This window comes from Rhinopithecus bieti, unplaced genomic scaffold (genome assembly GCF_001698545.2).
Source record: "Rhinopithecus bieti isolate Rb0 unplaced genomic scaffold, ASM169854v2 scaffold_865, whole genome shotgun sequence".
Lineage (NCBI taxonomy): Eukaryota > Metazoa > Chordata > Mammalia > Primates > Cercopithecidae > Rhinopithecus > Rhinopithecus bieti.
The window spans coordinates 406,636-433,513 of record NW_016803288.1 but is presented as its reverse complement, the minus strand read 5'-3'; the positions used below and the strand labels follow the sequence as shown (position 1 = coordinate 433,513).

The window sequence follows — 26,878 nt, the reverse complement described above, 5'->3', positions numbered from 1 at the left end:
ACGAGAGGACAGTGATATTTCAAGACCTACATAAATATTTATTTTCTTGAAATTGCCTATACATGTCAATCTTCAACGAATGTTGACATTCACTTTTGTTTGGATTTCCTTATGGTAATTGCTGTGAGGTGGGATGGGGTGAAAAGAGTTTAGGGTAGAAAGGATCATAAGTCAGGCCACATAGTGTTAATAAGCTTTCTTGGACCAATTAACTCTGCAGTGGGGGATAAGTTAGAGTAATTGGCCCCATTGTTTCCTGGAAAAAGAGGAGGACTATTCGAATATCTCCTCCTCTAGACTTCTATGCATCCTTGAATTCTCTGCATGTCTGAGAGGTGCCATATTTACAAAAGTTTGACTGGACAATAAATTGAATTCTCTGAAATCGAAGGAAGGAGATGCCTTGGCAAGCCAAGGAAGGTAGCATAGTGTGCTCACCAGGAGAAGGATTCCCATCTCAGTGCTATTTGTGAACCTCTAAGTGCTCCTTGATAAAATGAGAATGATAAATGCAACCTGTCCCATAGGTAGTCTGAAGTCAACGCACACAACATTATTCCCCAGATCAGGTGAAGGATTAGGGCCCATGGATCTGGATAAAAAGTTCGCATGAGAGGTAACTAAAGATTTCCTCCTGGGAGAGACTTGTGGCTGCAAGTTACAATCATCAGGCAAAGTGCTTTTCAAACATGCGTATGCACGCATGTCACTTGAAAAGCCAGTTACGAATGCAGATTCTAATGTAAGAGGCCTGAGCAGAGGCCCGGGATTCTGTATTCCTCATAAATTTCCAGAGGAGCTGATCTAACCCTCGATAGTCTTTGGAATGGCTAGGATCCTGTGAGGTTAGAATGTGGGTGCCAATTCAGATTCTGATACTCTTGGCCCAGGGCAGAGATGGGCAAGGTCTTTTGTTTTCTATTTGTTTTGTTTCCTACTGTTGTTGGGGTAGTATATTTTTAATTCCAGGATTGAAAACAATTGTGGTAGACAAAATAGACAGCGATTATTTTGGCTGCCGAGTTTGTATTTTGGGAGGCAGGAGATGGAGGGAAGACGCTGGGAATTAACAGGATTTACAGCCAAAAATCCAGTCTCAAATCTTAGCTCTGTAACTTGAAATCTGCAAGACAGCCCTGAAACTCGGAGCTTGAGATTGAATGCACGGGCCCTACATATTTACTGTGAGGATTAAATAAAATAGTACATGTGGCATGCTTAGGGTATTGCCATACTGTCTGGCCTGTGGTAAGCTCTCAAATCATGGTAGTTATTTTTGTCCCTTAAAAAGAAAAATCCTGGGTGTTATAAATGGGATCCTGGGATGATAATTAGTCAAACACATTTGTTCATGATGCAAAGTACTGCAGTGACTCAACCAGACAGAGGCTCAAAGAAGAAAGGACAGTGACACATAGAAATAATTCAGTTCTCTGTGGAAGGGCACGCAGTGGCCATGGGTCCTTCATAAAGGGCTCCTGAATGAATGATGAGAAGCCAGGTGTGTGCAGTGGTGAGGCAGGCCTCCAGTGAAGGAAGAGGAGGAGTTACTTCTCAACATGTTTAATCTGCATTGCTGTGCGCAGAAGGCAGCAGTGACCTAAATAAATCCTTCATTAGAAGCAGAAACACAGTGGCTCAGGCACTGCGCAGCAGAGCTCTGTGACAGGAGGGCGGACAGACAGGGCTTCTCCTATTACTCAGTGCAACTGAGTGGAAGAGGGGCCCCATAACAGACAGGAGACAGGAACTGGGCTGTCTTGGGCCCATGCTGGGGTGCATGGCTTCAGCCCCTACTCCAGGGGTGACTGAGCCTCTGAGAGGTGCCATCTTAGCTAAAGAAGCTCCCCTGGATGGAGTGGATGTTCATTGATCACCCTGCAGATGGTTAGTACCCACAAATCTTTTGTGTTAACCCAGAAATGGTCAGGAAAGACACACAAAGCATCAGAGGCAAAACAGCCACGTGCCATCATCTTATTCTGTCGCATCATTTTGCAGATAGAGAAACTGAGGTAAGCAGAGAACAAGAACCCCAAGGTCAGGCCTGCAGGGACTGAACTGACTCAGAAACATGGGTCTCCCAATTTGCATCTTACTAACCTCCATACACATGGAGGTTATGTGCCCTCCAAAATCTGTCCTTTTTTGAGGGGGCAAGGAAGATTGGAATCATTCACAGCTGAAAATAAATTTATACAAACCGAAGTAAATTGTTTCCCCTGAAATGGGCAAATAGGGAGAGATTATTTGTCTCATTCCTTGAGCCAGGTTGTTATGGATTGAATGTTTTTGTCCTCCCCAAATTCATAGGTTGAGACCCTAACCCTCAGTGTGATGGTATTTGGAGGCGGGGGGTTTGGATGATTAGGTTTAGATAAGGTTGTAAGGGCAGGGCTGATCCTGGCAAGATTGGTGTCCTGATAAGAAGAGGAAGATAAAACAGAGCTCTCTCTCTCTCTCTCTCTCTCTCTCTCTCTCATTCTCTCCACCATGTGAAGGCACAGCCAAAATGTGGCCCTCTGCAAGCCAGGAACGGGGTTTCATGAAGAACCACTTCTACTGACACCTTGATCTTGAGCTTCCAGCTTCCAAAGCTGTGGGAAATAAATGTCTATTGTTTAAACCATCCATTGCATGATATTTGATGATAGCAGCCCTACCTGACTAGTACATGGTCCTCAGAAGAATTAGTAAAACAAAACAGGTTGGCTGGGACTTCCTCCACTGTGTGTCTTTCCAGGGGCAGCACTCAAATGCTTCCAGGTTTAGGCAGGTGACATCTATGTGTGAAGCCAGCTGGCTGGTGGGAGATGGTGGCAAGCAGCTGTGTGTGTGATTTGGCTAAAGAAGCAGGTGCTGCCAACTCTGGCAGATATTGTCAGAGACCAGGGACCAGAGTGGTCTGATCTTCACATTTTTCAAAACTCAACTATGGATATTTATGTGAAAAGTACTGATTTTTAGGAATCTCATAAATGGATATAACTTGCCAAGTAAAGTGAAGAAAAGAAAAAAAATAAAAATAAAAAAGACTGAATGGCAAGTCTGCAGAGAGCAATGCCTAAGGTCTATGCTTTGCCCATAGGTGATCACTCAAGCTCTTACAAGGCATCTACGATGTTTCTAAAATTTTACTGAGTTCCTGGGGACACTGAAACAATCCCGTCCTTGTCTTCAAGGAGCACCTTATAATGTGGAAGATGCACGTGGAAAGAATGAATGACTAGACTTCAGAGTAGATATAGATCCATCCGTGGAAACTCAAGAGCCCAGAGGAGAGAGATGGGAGCTGGCAGAGGGTCAGGGAGGGCCTGGAAGGACCTCACAGCAAAGGCCATGTTTGAACACAATCTTGGAGAAAACTTGGCCATGCTCAGAAGAAAGTCCCATGGGAGCATTCATTCAGGGCAGTAGGAGACAAAGCTAAATGGGGTACAAGGAAAACCTTAGCCTATGCTAAGGTTTGTGATGGGGAGCATGGGCCATGGCAGGTGCTGGTGTGGATGAGGCTACAGGACCCACAGCTTGAGAAGCTTCAGTCCTCTACCTAGAAATTTAGAAAGAGGGTAGGGGAGGCCGTGAGTGGTGTCTCATGCTTGTAATTCCAGCACTTTTGGGAGGCTGAGGCGGGTGGATCATGAGGTCAGGAGTTCAAGGTCAGCCTGACCAACATGGTGAAATCCCGTCTCTACTAAAAATACAAAAATTAGCCAGGCGTGGTGGTGCACACCTGTAATCCCAGCTACTCAGGAGGCTGAGGCAGGAGAATTGCTTGAACCAGGGAGGGAGAGGTTGCAGTGAGCCAAGATCACGCCATTGCACTCCAGCCTGGGCGACAGAGTGAGACTCCATCTCCAGAAAAAAAATAAAATAAAAAATAAAAAACAGAAAAAGAGGAGAGGAAAAATAGTCCTGGCATTAGGACGAAGCATACAGTCCTGAACTTAAATCTCAGCAATGTCACTTCACTATGTACAGGCTCTGACTTGAGAAAAGTTAATGGCGTAACTTGGAAACTTTTGGTCAGTTGGCCCAGGAGCTTTTATTATCTTTCTTTTAGATATGTGTGGTCTTGGTTTATCATGATCATTTAAAAACAAAACATTTAAGAGAGTGCTTCGTATTGCCAGGCACCATGAAAAACATCAGGGGTAGAGCAATGACAAAGCGGCATCCATGCCTGAAAGAGCTCAAAGGGAAAACTGGCATAGAAATAATACAAGTAGTATTCCTTAGTGGGTTTGATTTTATATTGACCACATTTTTCCTTTTCTGAAAAAACTGTTGCAGTTCATATGATAGCACTGAATAAAGCAATGGTACATGGTTATTTCCTCTGGCCCACCTACATATACACACCACTGTGATTTCCATTTGTCCCTTGCTTGAAATTTTTTTAAAGTGTCATTCAAGTTAAATATTTCATTATACTGATGCTTCAGGTTCTACAAATAAATTAGTATCTCATTTGCTTCTGACTCAAGCTTTACTTTAAACAGGAGACGCCTGTTTTATCATCTTGCTAATCTTGAAATATTTAAACGCCATGTAATCTATCCAGAGAAACAACACCTAGATCGTGCACTCCACACAGCCCTCTCTGTAATTTCTTGCTATCTCATATTATAATTACACTATCTTCAGATTGAATGCCGTGGTGTATATCAAGTTAAACCATCAGTGGCCTGGTCATTCGTTCTTTCTGAATGTTGATGCAAAATGATTTACATTTTATACTTTTAAAATGTTATTTATGGTTACTTAAATAAAGTAATGCCAGAAGGAGAAGTTCAGGAATCATCAAGATGAAGCACAGGAATTCAGAGTGGGGAGGCTGGTGATTAAGGGCCTGGGTTGGAGTCCTGGCTGCACCCATACTGACTCCATATGACCAAGATCAAGCCATGTGACCTCTATATGCCTCTTCCCATCTGAAATGTGGGGATAGTCACAGCACCAACCTCATGGGATTGTCACGGGGATCAAAGGAGATGTGACTGTGTAAACTGTTAAAGAGCGGGGCTGGCGTAGAAAACTCCCACCAAATTTCCATTTTTGTCACTGTCAGACTTCCATATCCCAATAGATGCTAAAACTTCAATTCAGGTCATCAATAATTCAGACACATAATATGCATATCCATGAAGTCTTCTTTGCTTGAAAGGGCCAAAGCACCAGGGTAAAGAGGGTGCTGAATTGGCAAATAGGAGCTGGGGTCTAGTCCCTGGTTCTGTCTTGACTTCCATGTGACGGTGAGCAAGACACAGGGATACTCTAAGCCTTGTTTACAGAGTAAAACGATTGGGTCGCAAATTCTAAGATCATATAAGATCAATCTAAAACATGAATGCTTTAGAGGACTGAGAAACATATGGGTTGATCACCCCAAGAGAGCTTAGCTCTCTTGGAATCCAAAATTTCAAGAGGATTTTTCAAGGGCTATGGAATCCAAAATTCCTAGCCACAGTGATTATTGTTAAAAGCTAACCACAAAGTTTTGTCACCAGTGTGGGCATCAGTCTAACATTTTATAGGTTAAAGGTAGCACCATATATCAAACTTCTAAGCTGCTGAGGTCTTTTTGATGGGGAGGGGGAAGAATACAGCCTTTAGTGGAAAAGAGGCTGTTTCCTCGGGTAGGTCCTCTCGAACTGCACTTGCTGCTCTGATTCTACTCAGATCATACTTAGCACTCACTCAATGACTATTCATTGAACCTAGGACCTGACTGAGAGGTGGATCAGTTAGACTGAGAAATAATCTATGAAGAATGCTTAACCATTACTAGAATGAAACAAGGCAAATAAGAAAGCATTGTACTCATGTGGACTGAATGTTCGTGTCCTTACAAAATTAGTATGTTAAAATCAAATCCCCGTCATGATGGTATTGGAGGTGAGGCCCTTGGGAGGTAATTCGGTCATGAAGGTGAAGACTTCATGAATGGGGATTAGCGCCCTTATAAGAGGCCAGAAATCTGGCTCATTTTCTTTCTGCCATGTGGGGATACAAGGAGAATTCAGCAGGGGCTGTGACCCAGAAGAGGGCTCTCACCAGAACCCAAGCATGCTGACATCCTGGCCTCAGACTTCCAGCCTGCAGTACCGTAAGAAGTCTGTTTCTGTTGTTCATAAGCCATCCAGCCTATGGTGCTTGGTCATAGTAGCCGTAATTAACTAAGATAAGTATTCTATAAAAAGTTGATCACTGACAATAACCATTAGAAGAGAATCCTTTCAACCTGGGGCATGTGGTGGGATAAGATTTCCCTTATCCCCACACCAAACAGGCAGCTTAATCACCTTTTAGGCTGGAGGAGGGCAGTTTGCCCTAAGGCTTCTGCTGGCTTAAATACGGTATGGACGATTGGGAGTGAGTAGAATTGCTTAGGACAAGAGCCGAGGACTGAGAGCTGCCACAGGGGTCTAGTTCCCCGGTTTGTGCCACGTATGACACTCAGCCTCTTCCTCAGCAAATGGAGAAGCAAACTTTGTAAAGTATCAGGGTGTGAGAGTATCCGCAATTCAGAGTCAAGGCCTAAATAAGTGTACGGTGCATCAGGCACTAAGAAATTAGAGACACAGTTGACACCCACTCTGTCTCTTCCCTCAAACAGCTTGGGACCATGCAGGGTGTAGTGTGTGGAGAGGGAACAATAGAGAGAGAAGGTACAAAACAAAACACAAACAGCCATGATCACATTAGGGTTAGGGCTGTGAGAGAGCTAAGGACAGGATGCTTGTGGGAAGAACACAGAGGCTCATAGACAATGGACTGAGAGATGTACATGAAAACCATTTTGGTCTTATTCATGTGTTATGAGATAAGAATGATAGCAGAACTACAATTAGAAATAGATTGCTTTGTGTTTCAAAATAAAAACAAAAACCATGTGAACAAGAGTTATCACCTGTTAATAACTGCATTTCTTCCTCTAACTCTTTTTTTTTTTTTGAGGCGGAGTCTCGCTCTGTCGCCCGGACTGGAGTGCAGTGGCCGGATCTCAGCTCACTGCAAGCTCCGCCTCCCGGGTTCCCGCCATTCTCCTGCCTCAGCCTCCGGAGTAGCTGGGACTACAGGCGCCCGCCTCGTCGCCCGGCTAGTTTTGTATTTTAGTAGAGACGGGGTTTCACCGTGTTAGCCAGGATGGTCTCGATCTCCTGACCTCGTGATCCGCCCGCCTCGGCCTCCCAAAGTGCTGGGATTACAGGCTTGAGCCACCGCGCCCGGCCTCTTCCTCTAACTCTTAATGAGAAAGAAGGAAAAGCAAAGATATTGGGAGGAGAAATGAAGGACAAGCAGGAGGCTGCATGAGATAGGCTTCTTTCCTTTCTTTTTTTTTAAAGCATAAAACCATGGATCTTCCTGAGCAGTCTCCCATCCCAAGTACTAACCAGGCCTGACCATGCTTAGCTTCTACAGTCAGGCACTTGCAGAGCGGTATAGCTGCAGGCAAGAGAGCCTTGGCTATGGGGATCTTTATTCTGTCATCTTCATTACATTTGACGGGACCTCAGCAAGGTTCACTCATCAAGTCCTGGTTCCATCTCCTTTCAAGAGGGGCCTGTGGCATATAATTGCTGTGTCTTTTTCTGTGTGTGTGTGTGTATATATATACACATGTGTGTGATTGTTCCAATGATGAACTAAGTTTTCAAGACTTCCTGCTTCTCACAACCTTCTCAAGGTCATCAGTACATTAATGAAGGAAGCAATGCCTAGAAGTCCTGAAATGTTCTAGCCCATAGCATGCTACCATAACGATGAGTTTTCAGAGGCATCTAAAGAATAAAATGGATTGCGGCTGCCTTGGTCAAATCAGTCCCATTGCTTTTCTACTTTAACAACCATATTTACTTCCCCCACTAGCTAGTGTGAACACTCAGGCCTGGCTTTGTATTGCAGATTGATATCAAATCTAATTCAACAGATTCATTAGTGTTCAACCTGCCAAGGAAGATGAGTAGGCTTGGCCAAAGAACAGTAGTTCATGTTAAATAAAGTCTTGGAAATTGTGTTGAAATCTCTGGATTGGTTTTTCACAGTTTTTCCTCCAATGCTTAGATTCATAGAGAGAGAATTTTAATACTGTGAGTCACTAAGTTAGGATCCAGGATTTCTTTCTACAGTTATTATCTCCTTTCTTCACTCCCACAATGTAAGATTAGCAAATTCAGACGCTGCCGAGGGTTCGATATTATTTGCTCGGGTCATAGGTAACCAAGCCCAGAAATACAGGAAGAAAATTAGGTCCCATCCCAGGGAACTCACTGTGTAAGGGGGAAAGATGGATATGGAAGCAAACACTGCCATTTCAAGGAGATGAAGGAAACTGTGGAATAGACGCTATTTCATCAACGTTAAGGAGGTTGGGATTAGGAAATTTGGAATATGCTAATATTCGGAGCATATTGGAAGAAGGCACCTGAGGAAAGTTCAGGCGTCTGGTGAGGACAAAAACAAAGTTCAACACTTTGAACTAATGTCCATGCTAAAGTATGTAAATAGGGAAATAGAGAAACAAATGGATGGGGCAGAAAGATCAAAGAATCATGTTTAAATTATCTTGGATTTACATTCTGGGTTAGTTACATGCCCTTGAAGAAGCTATTTTTCACTCTGGGCCTAATTTCCCTGTCTTGCCTGTTTTCTTAGGTGGAGCTAAGTAAAATATTACAGAAAAAACATTTTAGCCCACCTGACACGTGATAGACTCACAGTAAATAACTGCTCAATAGTATTCACTCAATCAATAATAGTTCAATGATACTAACTTGAAGAGAAAAGAGAAAGAAAAATATTAGTAATAATTTAGGTTTAACGACAACTATTTTTGTCTGCTTAAATAATTGTCATAAGTAAAGAAAGAAACAACATTCTGAAAATTGATGAGTAGGAAAGAAACATTCTCCAGTGAAAGCACAAAAACTCTGCTCTATTGATAGCTACGCAGAGACAAATGACAAAGGTGACAAAGGAAAAGCAGAATAAAAAGCATAAAGTGGCTCTTAATCTAGTGTTTTTAAAGGACAACTATTATAAGGTAATTAGCCTTTGTGCTGCCTTTAGCAGAGAACCTTAAGAATTAAAGTAAGAAAAAGTAGCAGGTGATGACAATCTTAAACCAAATACGGGTTTGGCTAAATGAATAGGGCCTGGTGGTCTGTGTCACCAAATGACCCAATGACACTGCAGAGAGAGTGCTTCTGCGGAAACATGTGCAGCTAAGGAGACTTGTGTAGGGGTGAGAAGCCAGCAGGAGCAGGCTGCTCCAGTACGAGTGAAAGTGAAACCATTCCTAGAACAGGTGCTTTCCTGGTTGGGGAAGGGCTGATGCACATAAGAACTCCTATGAGAAAGTCCAGGGAAAGGGCAGAGTGCAGGTAGCATTGACCTTACCCAGGTGACATTTTTTCAGGTCACTTTAAACCCTTCATGAGATGACAAAAGACAGCTGCCAATCTGAACTCAGGCAATCTGAGCGAAAAGATCTGCCTCCCCTCAAAGACTGATAATTCTGTTTATCATAATGGTACTTTCACTTCCTAACAACCATGACCAAAGACCTCTCCTTTCATCCCCTCTCACCATGTAAATCCATACATAAATCCATATTTCACTCAGGGATCGAGGACTTATACTCTGGACAAGAGGTGTGAAGGGGCATGAAGGGGCACGACCGGGGTTCTGTCCTGCTGTCTGGGAGCTGTCTCCTGAGGGATGCAGCCAAGTCAATCAGCAATGACAACAATGCCACCTGCACAAGTCGGAGAGCTCCAGGACTGGAGAGGTGGTGCCTCGTTCAGGGTATGCCAGGTTAGCCTGAGATCAGCACCTACATCTCTGTCCCTCCTCCCTTTGGCTGTTTGTCCCACGAGGGTTGGTGGCAGGACACCGCTCTGTCTCTCAGAGAGGCAGAAAGACGAAGCAGGTACTCTCTGGAGTAGTGCCAGTCACCAGGCCGGCGGGGAGGAGATCTGGCACAAAGCATGGGCTGGCTCTTAAAGCTTCAGGCCAGGTGACCACATATCAGTTCCCCTCGCTTTTGCATGGCCCTGTTGAACTCCAACTAGGAAGGAAAGCACGTTCCATCAAGTACCTGGAAGGGAGAGATCCAAGGCAAAAGGCACACAGGCCGTGATTTACCGTGGAGAGGGAGCAGTGTATTGGGACAGAGCTAGACAGCCCGTAAAGAATGATACAGTCTGAACCTGATAAGAAAAGGGAGAATGTACAGAAGTTCCAGGCATAGGAAACAGCATGTGCAGGGCTGTGAATGCTCACATTCCTGATGTATCTGGGAACAAAGGGTGGTCCTGAGGTCAGATGATGAGGTACGTGTACAGAACAGAGAGTGGCTAATGATGAGGCTTAATAAATTAGAATGTGAGAACCATCCTGCAGAACTTGAATTTCAGCAATACTTTTATTACTTAAAAAAAAAAAAAAAAAACTAAAAGGAGAGCTAGCTTTCAAGCACCCACTATGTGTATTAAACATTCTAAGTTAATCAAATGCATTATAATTAAAATAATAAGTAAATGCATTATCGTATTTAATCCTGGCTATTCTACGAAATGGAGGTCATTAGGTTGCATGGTTTTTCACTCCACAATTATTTCCTGGGTGACCACTGTCTGCCAGGCATTGGTTCAGATTAGAGACAGATTTTTGGAGTGGGGAGCTCTAGACAAAGTCCCCATCCTCCTACAATTTTGTCTATTAGAACAAATTAAATGTTAATAATGAGTGTATGAAAAATTCATAATAATCATGGAAGAATACCTGAAGTTTAGAGATTATTCACCTGCCCAAGGTGATACTGTGATGAAGCGATGTGGCTGGGACTTGACCTCTTCTTGCATCTAAAAGTCCTGCAGTTAAACGTTAATATTATGAATAATGGAAATCCATGGAACTTTCTGAATTACAGAACTGGGCAATAACCTGATTGTATTTGTGTTTTACAAAGATTTCACAGGTTAGCGAGAGAGATTAACATAGAGAAATATTGCAGATTGCAAATGGCTGTAAAATGACAGAGCTGGGAAGGAAAACAAAACAGAAGCCAGAAAGATATAAGATTTGTGTTTTAGCTGAAGACCGCAGTAAAAGAGAAGTGATGAAGCTAAGCAGGATCAATCTCCAATGGTAATATATGAACAGAAGTGTAATTGTTGCCCAAAGGCAAGAAGGATCAATTCAGAGTTACCATAGTCGATTCATTTTCCTTTTACATTGCTTCAAATGTCTTCCTGCCTCAGTTTCCTATGCTGTAATTATTTTACCTATAAGCCTGTGACTTAGCTTTTGGTCAAGAGGACACAAGGGGAAAATGTTCTGGCGTTTGAGAAAGATTTTCCTCTGTGATTAAAAGAGAGCCCCCCTCCTCGCAGCCCCCCTGCACCTTGCTCTCCTCCTACTTTAGAGCAGAGTGATGAGATTGGCTGCTTTGGGACACTGTGGCACTTTAGCCACACTGGAGGGGAGGATCGGCCAGAAGGCAGAGGTGGACTGGAAGGCAATAAGCAGCTAGATCGATGATGACATTTGTAATCTGCTTTTCAATCAAAATCAGGCTTACCAGCAAGAAAAATAATCATTACTATTAAGTGCCACATTATAGACACTTAACTACATATCAAGCTCTCTCATGGGTGCTTTGCATACATCATGAAATGTAGTTCCCACAACAAAAGTCCATAAGGAAATATAATTCCATTTGACAGATAAGGCGACCAAAGTTCAATGATGCCCAGTCACTTCCCCATCGTCAAATGCTTCAAATACTACCTTCTGGATCAGGGAAAAGTCTCTTGTGCCCAGAGCCACCATGAATTTCAAACTGCGAATGGAGCTCTGGCCCCAAGAATGATCCTGCATCACAGAATGACTGGTGTCAATGTACTCATCACCCCAGAAAGGCTCAGTTCCCACGGTGCAGGAGGTGGGGCTTAGGGACAGGAGGAAGGCCAGGATACACCATGCAAGCCATTAAAAGCAAACCAAACCCACACACAGTGAGAGGACCAACAGGGGCACCATGGCTTGTCCCTCCACAAGATGGCACTCAGGTCCCTTGTCTTCAGTTTTCATCTGTGATGCTCGGCTGTCACAGAAACAGACTGGGGAGAAGGTACATGGCTCACTGTTCCTATCACGCTCCATATGCTTTCTGGTTGGAACCCTACAGTTTCTATGTCTTTTCCTCAAGGTCATGAGGCATTGTGTTGGGGCTCTGAGCAGCTCTGCTGAGGCAGGGAGAGGGAGTGGCATGTGCCACTCTCAGTGGCCTGGCTGCACTGGGGTTTACTCAGGGGCTGCTGAAGACCACCCTGTCACAAAACGTCACTGGACTTCTACGCTCTTCAAATCCTTTTTTCTGCTTTTCACGATTTTTCTCTTCTCTTGTCTTGTATCTCTTCCTTTCTCTCACCCTCCGTCCATCTCATCTCCCCACTTCTCTTCCTCTCCCTGTACTTTTCCTGTATCTTCCTCTCACTGTTGCCTCCATATTTTGCTACATTGCTGCATCTCATTTGTTGGCCTAGAAAATGAATAACAGTGCTTACTTGCATGATATAAATTAAGACTAAAGAAACAAAGGGCAAAAGACTGAGATGCTGTCCCATGAATATGATGCATAAAATTTAGTTTGTGACGCCACATGTTCTCACTCGTAAGTGGGAGTTGAACAAGGGGAACACATGGACGTAGGGAGGGGACCAACACACACCGGGGTCAGTTGGGGGTGCAGGAGATGGGGGGAAGAGCATTAGGACAAATAGCTAATGCATGCAGGGCTTGAAACCTAGATGACGGGTTGATGGGTGGAGCAAAACACCATGGCACACATTTACCTATGTAACAAACCTACGTGTTCCGCACTTGTATCCTGGAACTTAAAGTAAAATAAAATACAATCGAATTTTGAAAAAAGAAAAAGTAGGGGCCTTCTAGTAAGAAAACATATATGGTAGGGGCACGTTTAACCCATTAAAATATAATTTGAAAAAACAGATTAGTCTGTGGTCTTTGTGATAGAACATTGAGTTTGCAATCCAGAGGCCTTCCTTGCTTTCCCTCATCATTAATGGCATCGTTAAAAAAAAAAAAAAATTCTTACTGTGAACCAGACATTGTATAAGTGCATGACATAACTTATTAATTTAATGCACATGAAATAAAATCTGTGCTATAATTTTAATTAAGCCTGTTTTGCAGAGGTGGAGCCTGAGACATTGAGCTGTAAAGTAGCTCGCCTCTTATGGCATGGCTGCAAAGTAGCATAGCAGATTCTAACCAGATCTCTCTGGCTGGTTAAGCCTTCACACTAATCATAATGCTGTTCTACCTTCTTTCTGGCCCGTATTTCACGTAAACATCCTGCTAGTAAGAAGTTCAGGTTAAACGAGGAGTCACTGATATTACACACAAGAGGAACCGGTTATTTTAGCATAAGCAATACCTCACTACTAAAGAAAGCATGAAACTCTGCTTTGGAAAGTCCACATGCAACAAAACTCTTGTTACTTTAGTTCCCCATTAGACTATCGCCTGAAACGGAAATGCAACATTTTCACAGCCCTCCTCAGAACAGCATGGAGTCAGGAGAGATCTCAGACTCAATTTATAATCTGTGTTCATCTATTTGTGGGGAGTGAGTCTGAAAAGCTCTCTAACAGTTTTATTAGCTTTTATTGCAGGAGCAATTTCAGGTGTGAGTTTTCAAAGCACAAAGGATCCCTTCAGTGTACTCAGTGGAACCCTGTGTGAGGCTAGTGTTTCTAATTCCAGCCCTACAGTAACGAGCTTGGAGCAATGTTAGTATTTAATCAGGTTCTATCTTAGCGGAATGAACAGCACTCTGGTGGCCTCACAGGGTTGAAATACCTTCTTCTTGAAGGGTGTTGAGAATAATCTGGCTTGTGCTTTGGTGACATAGGCAAGAATTGGGCTCACTTCTTCAATGCCCAGAGTTCTGTTTTGGTCGACACTTCTTTTGGTCCTTTAAAGCAAAGAAATAAGCTTGCTTTGGTTTGATTGTTCTGTTGCTTGGTTCACCAAAGAAAACAGCCCTTCTCTTTCGCCTTGGACCGTACTCCCTGGACAAGTCATTTCACCTTGAAGACTACACTGCTTTCTTTATCTTCCTATGGCACAAGAACTTTCAGAAAAGAATCTTTCAGAACTTCTACTAGGAGAATAGGGATGCTAATAAAATACAGGATGTCCAGTTAAATTGAAATTTTAGATAAACGTGACACATTTCTTACTTTTTAGTATCTGAGACATACTATACTAAAACATTATTTGTTGTCTGTCTTAAATTCAAATTGAATTAGGTGTTCCGTATTTGTATTTGCTAAATCTGGCAAATCTACACAAGACAAAACACATTGAGCATTGTGCTAGGCACTACATATTGGCCATCTCCCTCAATCCTCCTGGGAGTATGGAAAAAAACTGAGGCCCAGAAAAATTGTCTATTACTCAGAGTGACACAACCAGTACGAACAAGGCCAGAAATTCAAACATAAATGACTTCCAAAGTCATGCTCTTTCAACCACAAAAATAGCTTCAAAATCTAATCTCAGAAATCTGTAACCAACACCCTCCCCCTCCTTCCTACCCAGGACACTGGGAAAGATCTGGTTTTAGAAGTAATTCAAGTAAAGTGCAAGCCAGTTTTCCAGAGGAGGCTCCCAGCCCACTCTCATTCCCTGCCACACAAGTATGGGCTTTTCGGAGCACAGCTAGGCAAGCATGTCTTTTCATTTCAGCTGCATCTGAAGTCACCTTTCTCTCACTGTATTTTAACTGCTGATACAGAACTTTGATTTACCTTCCTAAACCAAAGAATGAAGACATTTACATAAAACAACCTACTGCAGGGTGTACAAGTACTTCATCTGCAGGAATTCTAGGGGAAATTCGACAAGACCTAAAATGCTGAAATAGAAGTTCTTGAGGGATGAAAGGAGATGTGACTATTTCACATCTAAATGTATTTCTTTGCTTATAGAAAATGTGAGCTACTCAGTTCTCCAGGGATTTAACGAATCTCCACCTTGAGCCACCTGCTCATAGCACGCAGAGAATCTTGTCCCTGGATCGAGAGTCTGCCCCCTTTACTCTGGGCATCTCTAAGAAAAGTTTCTTCATTCCTGGACTTCAGTTTCCTTCAATAGCAAATGAAGATGGTAAGAGCTCCCCTGCAGCCCTCGCAGGACTAGGTACGAGAGATAAAGTAGGTGGTGGGTATTGTCACATTATGTGAAAGTAAGGAATTATCTACCACATTCTTTTCATGCCAGAGTGCTTTTGCACAAGCAGACCAGGATCTATTCAGCAAAGGGCTTGTATTAATATGCCAGTTATTCAGCTGGACTGACCGTATTGGGAATCCCTAAAATAGACAAACGAGTTTTCAACAAAGGCTTGAGGGCTATGCAATTTTGACTATGTTTTATCATTCGTCTTTGGCTGTTCTCACCATGTCTCTCTCGTTTCTTAAATATTTCTTCCACCATGAAGCGTTTCCTAACTCCCCCAGACAGAAATGCTGCCTGTTTCTTCTTTTCTGAGCAATATACTGTTCTAGAAGCTGGAGCAAACATATACTTCCAGGCCCCTGCTCTCCTGGAGCACACGTTCTGGTGGGAGAGCGTGAGAAAGTAAGCAAATAAGCTAATCAAGTAACAAGGTGACTCCAGATAAACATACTTGCTACCCAATTATGTTACTGAAGAAATTATCGCTATGAAAGAAAGAAATAGGGTGATGAAAGGGAAATATTCTTGAGATGGTCCATCTCATGAGACAGGCAGAGACTCGGTTATTTACCCGACTCCCATACTCAATGGCAGATTCATCAATGACAAGAACTTTTTTTTAATCTCCTGCACAACTGCCTTGTGAACAACAATCAATAGCAAAGGTGGGGGCAGATTTGGGAGAAGGTGCACCACAGTCTCAAAGAGCACAAACACATTTTACACTTGGAACACATTTTAAAAACTAAACACTTTTCATAATGCAAAATGAAATTTTATAATAAAAATATCATTGCCGGATAAAGAAATTGAAGCCTCAAAAAAATTTCCATGGACGATGGGGGCAGGCTTAAAGTAAGTTAAGAAGCACAGACGTAAACTGTTCCTGAAACAAAATAAAAGATCAATTAAAAAGGTGCTCGGGAGGCTGAGGGAGGAGAATCCCTTGAACCCAGGAGGCAGAGGTTGCAGTGAGCTGGGATCACGCCACTGCACTCTAGCCTAGGCGACAAGAGTGAGACGCCGTCAAAAAAAAAAAAAAAAAAAAAAAAAAAAAAAAAAAAAAAAAGGTTGCTGAACGTCAGAGTTCTGAGTATGAAAACTCAACAGTTAAGGCATCCTTACCACAGTCCTCAATCACTTTAGTTGCCTAATCATTTGAGATCATGTTTAATGTATTTCATGCTGTTCTGTAATTTCCTTGCAGAGTACTCTTTGATTGGTTTTGATCATCAATGTACTCTAATACGTAATGCAATGCCAGGTACATGGCAGACAATAAACGTGCTCAATAGTCAATTTTATTAAAATTGAGAGTATAGCCTAATATCCAAAACTACGCACCAGATGATAGTCCCAGGATACAATCAAACTCCCACATAGAAAATATTTATGTTGAATAATCAAACTTAACTTTGGGTTATGTTGAGCCAGAGACTGAACTGCAAGCTCCCTGGCTAACAGCCTAAGTTTCCTCCCCTGTATCCTGATATTTCCTATCACTTTCCCCGAGTTTTTATTTATTTTTTAATCCTTAGCACATCACTATATAAGTAGGAGAGATTCTGCTTATCTGTCTTGCTTTTTGTCTGTCTCCTCCGCTGGAAGATAAGCACAAGGACTAGGACTTCCATCTGTTTTGTTCCTTACTGTGTCACCAGTGAGCAGAACAATGCGCGGTACATGGCTGGAACTCAATAAACATGTGTTAAAGGAGTAAATGTGATTGCTGTAACTGGTCACAGAGATAGGAAGAAGGAACATCCCCGAACAGAGGTTCACTCTGTAAATGTAAACAGTAACTAACCAGAGCACCGTCTGCATTCCATGCCCCTACACTCTTGCCTCGATATTCTGAATAACATACTCTCCTGAATTTCATATTCCAAATTGCCCTTATATCCCTGGAAACTGGGAGGCCATACATTGGAGGCCTGTGTGACAGATATAAGGCTTACACACAGAAATGTTTGGTTTGGCCCACATGGTGTTATTGAGGAATATTGAATTAGCTGCTGGCACTTGAAAGTGAGTAGATTTCACATAAAACTGTGAATTGACAAGACTGTCTTGAAAAAAAAAAAAACATAACCAGATCTGGCAAGAGCAGACCTGAAGTCCCGCCTGCAACCCCTGTGCTGGATCTGGGCTACAACCCCCATTTACCCAGGCACAGGGCCCAAGTCCTGTTCCACTCAAGCTGTTACTTGCCTGGCTGAAGGCATTAGAGTTTGCGACCCCTGCTGGAAAACTACCAAAAAGCATCTATTAGAGAAAAAGAAAGATGCCTACTGGGATCTATTTCTGTTATGTTCAGGCTATTGCTTGGAAGAATAATGTATTCATTTTTCTAGACCTCTTGTAGTAGCACATAACTATTGACAAACTACGGCCCAGTAGATATTATTCTAACGATCCGAAAAAGCTATAGACTTCATTCCCCAAGGGTAGAGGAGCTAAAGATGCTTCATGCTGGAGACAGGCCTGAAGATGAATGGGGAGTCAGCAGGTTGCAATTCTGGCTAAGTCAGGGAGAAAGGGAATTCACTTGAAGACTGTGGGTTGCCTCTAGGAATTGCCGAGAAGCTGAAAAGCCAGGATTGGAAAATGACAAGGAATGAAAGGAACCCGGGCACCAGGGGCACGTCAAGATGGTGTTGCAGAAAAGGCACCTCTGGGACCACAGCTTGGGACATGCCTACTGCTGCCGATGCTGCTTGATCCATGACCCAAGATGGTAAACAAACACTCCAGTGTCCCTGTGTCCTTTGGCTCGTCTTTCAAGATTCCAGGCCCCAGGTGGGATCATTCAACTAAGCCCTAGTTCAGGGCTGGGAGATATGGACAAGGAGAAAGAGGCCCATCTCCCACCAAAAAAAATCCTTCTATGAAGGGAAGGTTGTGTCTCCTAAATAGGATGTTTGGTTCCCACTGCTTAGAAGGATTTTAAGTGAGTCTGAAGAGAGGAGGCACTACAAGCACGACTGCAGAGTGGAATAAGAACAGACAGGCCTGAATTCTAGTCTGGAATCCTTTGTACCTTTAGAAAATTAATTAAGTTTTCCGATCGGCAGATTCCAAATCCTTAAAATAGAAATGACACCATCTGCTCTCCAGGGTTGCTGTGAAGATTCAGTCCAATCATTCATTCAATTATTCCAAACATACTTATTGAATCTCTAAGTGCCAGGCAGGCACTGAGTTAGGTTCTGGAGATAGTTTGGAACAACATCTAAAATGCGATGGGGAGTCAGTGCATTATACTGATGAAAGATTCAGACGATGGGAGCCCAGGTCATCTGGTGACACTGGTCATGTTTTACTTTTCCCCAATGGAGTCACTCCCCATTTGTGACTTTTCTCCTTTTTTTGATTAATTAACATCAGGGCCTTCTCTTCAAATAGATTTTCTTAAGACATGTAACGTGTATTATGTTAAAAGGAAAAAAACTCTAAAAATTGACTGTGATCCTGTAAACAAGAAAGGAATCATTCTGAGAAACAGTGAGGCCTGCTGCTTGTAGCATTCAGGTGGAGTGATCACAAGAAGAGACTGGCCAATTATATGAAATCTCTCCCACTTAATGTTTAGCATATGTAATTTACTCAGACATATGCAAACTATGATTAAAATGAACATTAAAATAGATCTACGATAAAACTTTTTTTTTGTACTTTTTACCTTTTACAATTGCACAAGTGTCCTATAATAGGCAAGATGCATTTCGTATACATTTTCTCACCTTATAATAACCTTTTCATCACTATTTTGCAGAGGAAGAAACTTAGGCTCAGGGAGGGAGAAATTGTGGCCCAAGGTCATGGGGCAAGAAGTTGACTTTAAACCCAGCTAGCACTCTCTTGCCTTCTGCCGTAAGAAAAGAGTAGCCTCAATTGAAAGCACTAGGTCAAGTAGTCAGGTTGAGGGAAAAAAATGGGGACTAGCACTGATTTTTTCCAACACTAGCTGGAAAGTTACTGCATTTCCCTGGAAGCTGCTAAAATTTTACCACTCCTCCTGCAACAACTGTCTCTAACACAGGGACCCAGGCTTAGATCCAGGCCCCGAAACCTGGTGCCTGAGCACTGACCCAGGGGACAGGCTCAATTTCATCGGGACACCCAATACATCTTACCGTTCCTTCCTCCAAACCTTAGCTCCCATAGACAGACACGATTTAGCAACCACGTTGGGGATATGCCATCGTGGGTAGATGCCATGGTCTCGAAAGGCACTGTGCACGGTTGAAACAATTTACACCACCCAGGCCATCTTTCCAGCCCCTTCCTAGTCAACATCAAGTTTCAATTCAAGGCCAGAAAAGCTTCCATGTGGCTTTTCCCTTCAGAGACACCACCCCTCGGATTTTTCCAGTAAAATAATTTCTTATTTTAATAAGAAAAGCACATGCTCCAACTTTTGGGGGAACCCTGGGAGGACTTGAGGTTTCATCCTAGGCATAATGACGGGAAAGTAAAGAACCCTTTGCTTTTTCCGATGCCATCTCAAGGTGCCACTTTCTCACCAGCTTCTCAGAACAAAAATCTCCCATCTTAAAACTACAGAGCATTGTATACCCTGTGGCTTCACAGAGGATCCACAGTCTAGAAGCACAGCTTAATAAACCTCACTAAGGAATCTTCATCTATGCTGCTGTAATGAACTGCTTCCACTTAAGAGTGCTTAGTCATGAAGTTGTCCATCCCTGTCAAACTCAGCTGAAAGAGTTAGTTGGGCTAACCAAAACCTGGAGAGACTCTTTTAGAAGCTGTTCTTTCTCCGCTTAACGCTGGAGAAAACCTTATGTAACACAATGGTCCATTTCAATATGTTATTTCTGCAATCCTGTGGGGGAAAATCTAAGCGCTGGATACACAAAGGGAAGGGTAAGGCAGGGATTTGCAGCCAAGCGCGCGTTTCTTGGAATTTTAGTAGGTAAATCGTATTCTAATCGCAGCCAGTGTTACCCAATATTACCAGGAATGCAGAAAGCAAGAAAAAAATCCGAACGCCAAAGGATGCGCTTTGCTTTAGAAATGCAGGGAGGCAGAAGAAGTTGGGTTATTTCTCCCTCCTTTTTTTTTTTTTTTTTAAGATGGAATTCCTGGAATTAACCCTTGGGTGGAAGCATTTCAACAACATAAAATGAGATTTGCCTGCAAAGCGAGAACGCACGGGTGGAAATGAAGGATCCTGCCTGTGCCAGGCTGCTGCCTCAGCAGTCCCCGAGCACCCAGTGACTGAGAGCGAGAGCGTGGGGACTCGTCTGGGGACCCTCTTCCTGGGCTAGTGGCGGAAGGCGCAACCGAACTGGTGGTGGCGGGGTTTCCCTCCGGGGCTAGGGCTGAGGGAGGAGAAGAGGGCGGACTGGCTCCTTCGTTCTCGGCTCCCCTCCCCGCCACTCCTTGAGGCTGCTCCATGCTAGCGAGAGACTGCTTCTCGGAGCGCAGCGCAAAGACAGTGGATTTGGAGTGGCCTCCCTAGAATCCCCCCAAAAGCATCTTGGCATAAGTTGTAGATAAAAATAGCTCATGATAACGTTGTGGGGAAGGGAGGAGCGAGACTCGTGCAAGGCGAGGCAAGGGTACCACTGGCTCTGCAAAGGAGGAGGAAGAGAGAAGGATGCAACCCCCAGCCCAAGAGAGCGCCCTGAGTGTGCGATGAATCGCTGGCTCCCAGGGGAGGGAAAGAGATGGAAGACCTATAGCGCCGGCAAATAACTGCAAGAGTCCAGCACACCCCATCCCGCGCCGGCACCCGGCTTTGGCTCTAGCTTCTTCTTCCCATCATCCGCCTACGTTCTGGGTCTGTCCTCCGCTTCCCGGGACGGGCTGGGGCCAGAAGGAGGAGCAGCGCGCGGTCCGCCCCCTGGCTGGTAGAGCGCACCTGGCGAGGTCAAGTTCCGCGAATAAAACCCTTCTTGGGATCTGGGGGCTAGGCGCTCCAACCGCAGGTTCGCGCCCCGCCATCCCTTACCTCTATCCGCTGCCAAAGGGCCCGGAAATAGAAACCCACGAGGGGGAAAAAATATCAGTAAAAAGTAACAAGAAAAAAAAAGACCCTCACGTAATTAGCATTGGGGATGACAGGTTTACTTATTGTCAGGGCTGTCGCCTCAATTTCTCCCTTGGGAGATGCCTATCTCCAACCAAAAGCAAAGGCAAACCAGACCAAGGCTTCTCCACCCCCAAAGGCTCCCTCGACCGAGTTACTTTTGCGGGCTGTGTCATCGCCCCAGTTTCTGGCCCCAGGTGGTACCCAGGCTCCGTTGAGTGCTGCGCTCTCGCTGCCCCACAGGGTCCTATGTTGAACCTGCGGTTGCCAAGCAGCTGGCAGGAGCGAACCTCCCGACTCTGCTGGGGGAAAAAACACCTAACCCAGTAAGAGTCAGAAATCTGGATCCTTGTCCTTACAGATCAACCGGTCCCTCGGGACTTCCAGAGCGGAGGTGCTAGGGCAAGAGGTGAGGAGGATGGGAAAATCCCCAGCCTCTTCTTCCTGGTTCCCTCTGCATCCACTCCACCTGCTCCAGCCCGGATTCTTCTTGGGTTCTGCACTTGCCCGAAGTCCAGAACGCCAGACTAGGGCGCCTCGGAGCACCCCACACCTGCGTCCTGCCACTCTCCCACCCCGCGCGCGCCGCACTCACCTGAGCCGCGCCTCTGTCCAGCCCGTCCCGCGCCCTAAATAGGCTCCTGGGCTGGGCCATGGGCAGTACTGCCGAGCACCCGCGGCGGGTGGAGCAAGTTTCTGAACGGCCCGGGGCAGGCGGGCGGGGAGAAGGCGCAGGCACCCACTGAGACCCGGTGGTGGTGGCAGCGACTCCTGGATGCCAGCGCGCCTAGGACCTTGCAGGCGGGCGTTTTGGTGCTCAATCCCGAGGAGGGGAGGAGCAGGAGGAGGAGCAGGAGCAGAAGGAGGGGACTGAGGAGGCCGGGCCCGGAGGGAGAGCGCGTTGGGCAGAGGAGGATCGCGAGCGCCCACTGCTGTCCGGCCCGCTTGGGTGCCACCCCGAGTCCGGCCCGCTAGGTGCCTGGTGCACAGCTCTGTGCACAGCTGCTCCGCACAGCCCCGCCTGGCACGCAGCTCCAGCGGCGGGTCCCGGAGTAGTCGGTCTCACCCACCCGGTGTGGCGGCCCCTCGGGTTTCAGTCCAAGGGAAAGGACCAGCGCTCCAGGAAGGTGAGGCGACTGGGATGGGTGATTCCGCCGTCACTGCAAACCTGGGACGTCCGGTCTACTCCCTCACGCCTGCTTGGTCTGAGATCGAGCCTACCTCTTCCCTAAGTCGCCAGCTCGGCACTTGTACCCGGGACCTGTGGTCCTCCCACGTGCGTCTGCACCACCAGTGTTCCCTTCCCGGCAGGTGACCCACCTTAGGCGCTGGCGCTCCTTCCGCCCTGAGGGAAGCAGGAGGTTTCATCCTCTCCAATTCGCTCTGCAGCGGGACTGGGACCGCGGCGGCGGCCTGGGCCGGAATCCCCGAGAGGAGCCGGCTTCAAAGAGCGCCCTGTCGCCATTGAACACTCCTCCTTTGGTTTCGCGTCAGAGAGCGGACGCCAATTTGCCAGGAGAGCGCGGAAAATTCAGCTTTTTTTTTTTTTTTTTTTTTTTTTTTTTGCTAGTGCACTAGGATTGCAAACGTCAGCTCTGAAATAAAAAGCAGAGTCTTTCTGCCCCGCCCCTCTGTTCCGGAAGCTGGGAGGTTCTGTGGGAGAACCGACCTGCACCAAATAACTCAATTTAAGATTTAAGGTTTTGAGGGGCGTGGAGTTGGAATCGCCTTGGAGAAATGGGCTTGCCTGCTTACCTGAGCCAAAGCAAATTGCCCTCAAGGGCAAACAGCAATCATACCCCCCAAAAAGCAAATGTACATCAAAGTAACTTCCTTTAAATGAGATTTCTATAGTTTCTGTGTCTTACATATTAGTAAATAAATATTTGGAAGACTTGGAATTTGTGATTTACCTTTAAATATATTTCACCAACATTGTTTAATTTAAAAATGTTCTCCCATCTAAGAGAAGGTTCCTATAGGAAATTGGCCCCTTAACTCATACACAGATTACCCTCGGCACTTTGAGAAAACAACACAGTGACCAGTATTTTCTGTCTTTTTGATAAAGCCAGAAGCACCCCGAAAGCTGAGACCTAACTGTGCTTTTGGAAAATAAGCTTTTAGGAGTTGAATGACCTTGTCTACTTCTTTCAGTCAGAATAATGTTGGCATGTCTATTTTAGGTTAAAAAATATATATACAATTTCTAAAAAGTGACTTTAAAGCCCCACTTTGAAAGCCTTAGCATTTCAACTAACATTAGATTTAAAAGAAGTGCTTTTCTCCCCCATTATGTATGAGGTTGTGAGGGTCAAATGGAAGTCTAAGATAAAGCTCTACCAATTACTGGTGTCTTTAAGCTTCCACCAGCAGCCAAGCACAGTGCAGATCATGAGTCCTTCAAAATACGGAGCGGTTTGATGCTCTAAGTTGATATGATTACTTTTTCTAAAGAGTTCAAAGTGCTTTGGTGCCATAGTATGAATTTCATTACCCATTGTGAGACACAAAGGGGGTTAGCAATGATTCTGTTTGCGCCCTGGAAGCCAAAGGCAGGTTACTGACCTACTTAGTTCCCTACCACAAGACCTTGAAAGAAACTGGAACCCCAGGTCTCCAGCCCAGAGTTTTTGTTAGAAGTTTCCATTTGCAGGAAATGACTGCAGGGCACATGTGTGAAGTGACAGGCATTTGAGGACTAGCATTTTACTTTTCCTCATTTCTTTTAAAATCTGAGCAATTGTTCATTGTTCAATAATCAATGTTCTTACATGCAGATAAATAAAACTATCAACTGGCTATTTTGTTCTTACTTAGCTTTATGTGTGAGTCCAGGCATTTGCCACTGCTCCTAAATAGCTCTTCCTGAAGTCTTCTGGTCATGAGTTAGGTTTCCTATCCAGAAGTTCATATAGTACCAGAGCTTAGCTCTCCTGTAACAACACAAGCACATTATTGAAACACCTATTTAGGGATCTGTCTTCCCTGATAGATTATAAATGCCTTGAGCTTGGGTATCATGATTTAATGATGAATCCTGCATGGTATCTGAATCCCAGAATCCTGTATGGTATCTGAAATATACTATGCTCTCAAAAAAAAAAAAAAAAAGTTTGTAAATGGAACTTCCCTCGAGGAGTCAGTGTTTAAGTCAAACACATTTCTGTTTCAAAGCCAGAGGCATGAGAAGAGAGGCTCCTGGAAGACACGGTGGTAGTGGACTGGCGAAGTGGCTGTCAGTCATAGATGTGTGGCCCAACATTCTTCTTCTCTGTGCCAACAACTGAAAAATGAGAGGGTTTTCATGGAAGATCTCTGTACTGCTGATATTTTACGATCTCCAAGTCTTTATTGAGCACCTGGTATGTGTATAACACTATGCCAGTTACCAAGGGAGAAATGAAAAATTAAGACATCTACATTGCCCTAAGAGAGCATAAAATCTTATCTCAAAGAAAAACAAGGCTAACATTCATAGCCTATCTTTACAGAAACTCACAGGCATCAGTTAATACAGTTGTAAATTGTTCTGAAGAAGATAAAGGCTCAAGGAGTGAAAAGGCATGAAATAGAAACAAAAGCAACTGACCTATGCGTTTGGGCAATGATCAGTAATAACATCTGCTAACGTGTATCTAAGGCTTACAGTGCCAGGTACTATGCAAAACGAATCATATGAGCTGCACCTTTTATTCATTTTATAATGGGGAAACGGAGCTTTAGAAGAGTTTAGTGACTCATTCAAGGTGGCATACTAATAAGTGGTAGGATTGATATTCAAATATTTCTCACCTGACTCCAAAGTGCATCTTCTCAACCAATCTTAGAGATTATTAGCCCAGACTTACCTATTTTATAATTGAGGGAGTTCATTAGAGCACTAGAGGAGGAAACTACCCTTCCGGTAAAAACTAGACCCCTAGTCCAGTGCTCTATGTAATTGAGTAATGTGCTTATGTTTGCTATTTTGTAGTTTTCTCTTTCCACCAAAACATGTAATAGGAGAGGGGAGGTCAGGTAAAAGGGAGAGGAGAAAAAGAGAGAATTTGCTCCTTTTGAAGCTGTCCAGAATCCACAGTAGTCTACCTGCCCAGACTCAATGGGGTTTTATTTGTAACCCTAGTCTAGTGGGCAGCCCTGTATAGCCTCTCTTCCCATCATGGTTGTTCGAATCTTTCAGGTTAATAGCATGAATATTAAAGACTCCAGTGGGATTCTTTATCTGCAAAGGAAATTGGGATCAGGTTAAAAATCCAATTTTAATAAACTTTCCAAGTCCTGATTTAGATGATGTACTAATGGCTCTTACTGCTGAATCACCTTAAAAGTCAAATGTATTTTTAAAAGGGAAGCTTGTTGGGCATTGTTTAATTGTACATTGTACATTCCTGTCTTAATAGAAAAAGATCATCTGTAAAACTTATGAGAGCAGATAGGAAATGCCACTATCCACAGAGCCAGTTGGGTAGAGGGAAGGGCGTCGGGTTTGAAAGATAATTTTCACTCGTTTGACCAAAACAAAGAGAGCATGATTGCACTGTGTGAAAATGATATCCTCAAATAACTCCACTAATTTGATTGTGCTGAGGTCTAGAATTGTTTCTATTTCTTTTGATTTGCTAATTAGCTAGAGCAGTCTGCTAGTGAGAGAGGAAATGAGGGTCACAGTCATAAAACACGGAGGATCATTGTTCCTTCCAACTCAGCTCACCCATCTCCTGCCTCCCCCACCACTCCATCCCAACTCCCAATTTTGTCTCTGTGTATGTAATGACAATCCATCCATCTATGACAAATGGACTGACTTTTTTTTTCTTCCAAAAACAGGATTTTCAAGATTATCTACTTTATAACACCAACTTTGACACATCTTGGCATATGTGGTTACAAGGTCCAGTTATGACTTTTATGATATTTTCCTTTATGAATCCCGCTCCCTGCCTTGCCAAGTTAAAATTATATTTTATGATTGCATTAGCATACAGGTGAATACATTTTCTTCTTTATTTAAATATCTTCTTTAACCTAAAAGTTTATATTTTTCTGATTTTTAAAATAAATTAAATCATTTTTGGGAAGCCTTCAAGGCACCATAAGCTCTGGGCAATGTGCCTAAGCCTTCTAATGGAGACTTTGGCCCTGTGCAGATGATACTGCAGAGGAGGAATGCTTAGTTAATTTAGGTAAAGTATCACATTAAATACAATTTCAGAAAAAAGCTTATAGTCTATTGTGTTAGATAAACAACTACAGACAAATAAAATACTGTTTTTATTTGTTATCCTGTGTTAAACTCTAGCCAAAATTACACACATCAGTGCTACAAAAATTGCAGTATTGCAGGCTTGAAGTGGTCCCCTTGTTCAAATTACTAGTCCCTGCTGAGTGCTGGAATACCTTCAGAGCAATGGCAAATTGTGGTACTCTCTTTGATTTTAGGTTTTAGGACCAAAGCTGGCTGATCTTTTGATGAGTAGGTCTTGATGATTTGCTTTTTTAGGCCTTATTCAAGGATACTGGGAACCTCACACTCCTCAGGAA

General features: G+C 43.9%; 1 protein-coding gene across 5 annotated transcripts in view; it reads right to left on the bottom strand.

The window, feature by feature from the left end:
- The window catches only part of HS3ST1 (heparan sulfate-glucosamine 3-sulfotransferase 1), a 46,199-nt gene extending 23,215 nt beyond the window's left edge, over nucleotides 1-22,984 (bottom strand). For 3 of the 5 annotated variants that reach the window (XR_001885539.1, XR_001885538.1, XM_017871865.1), the window contains exon 1: nucleotides 21,930-22,587. The gene's annotated coding sequence lies outside the window, so the exon portion shown is untranslated. Of the gene's footprint in view, nucleotides 1-21,929 lie in introns of all 5 variants that reach the window. The other 2 variants (XM_017871855.1, XM_017871884.1) reach the window with 2 other exon arrangements.
- Nucleotides 22,985-26,878: the final 3,894 nt, after the last annotated feature.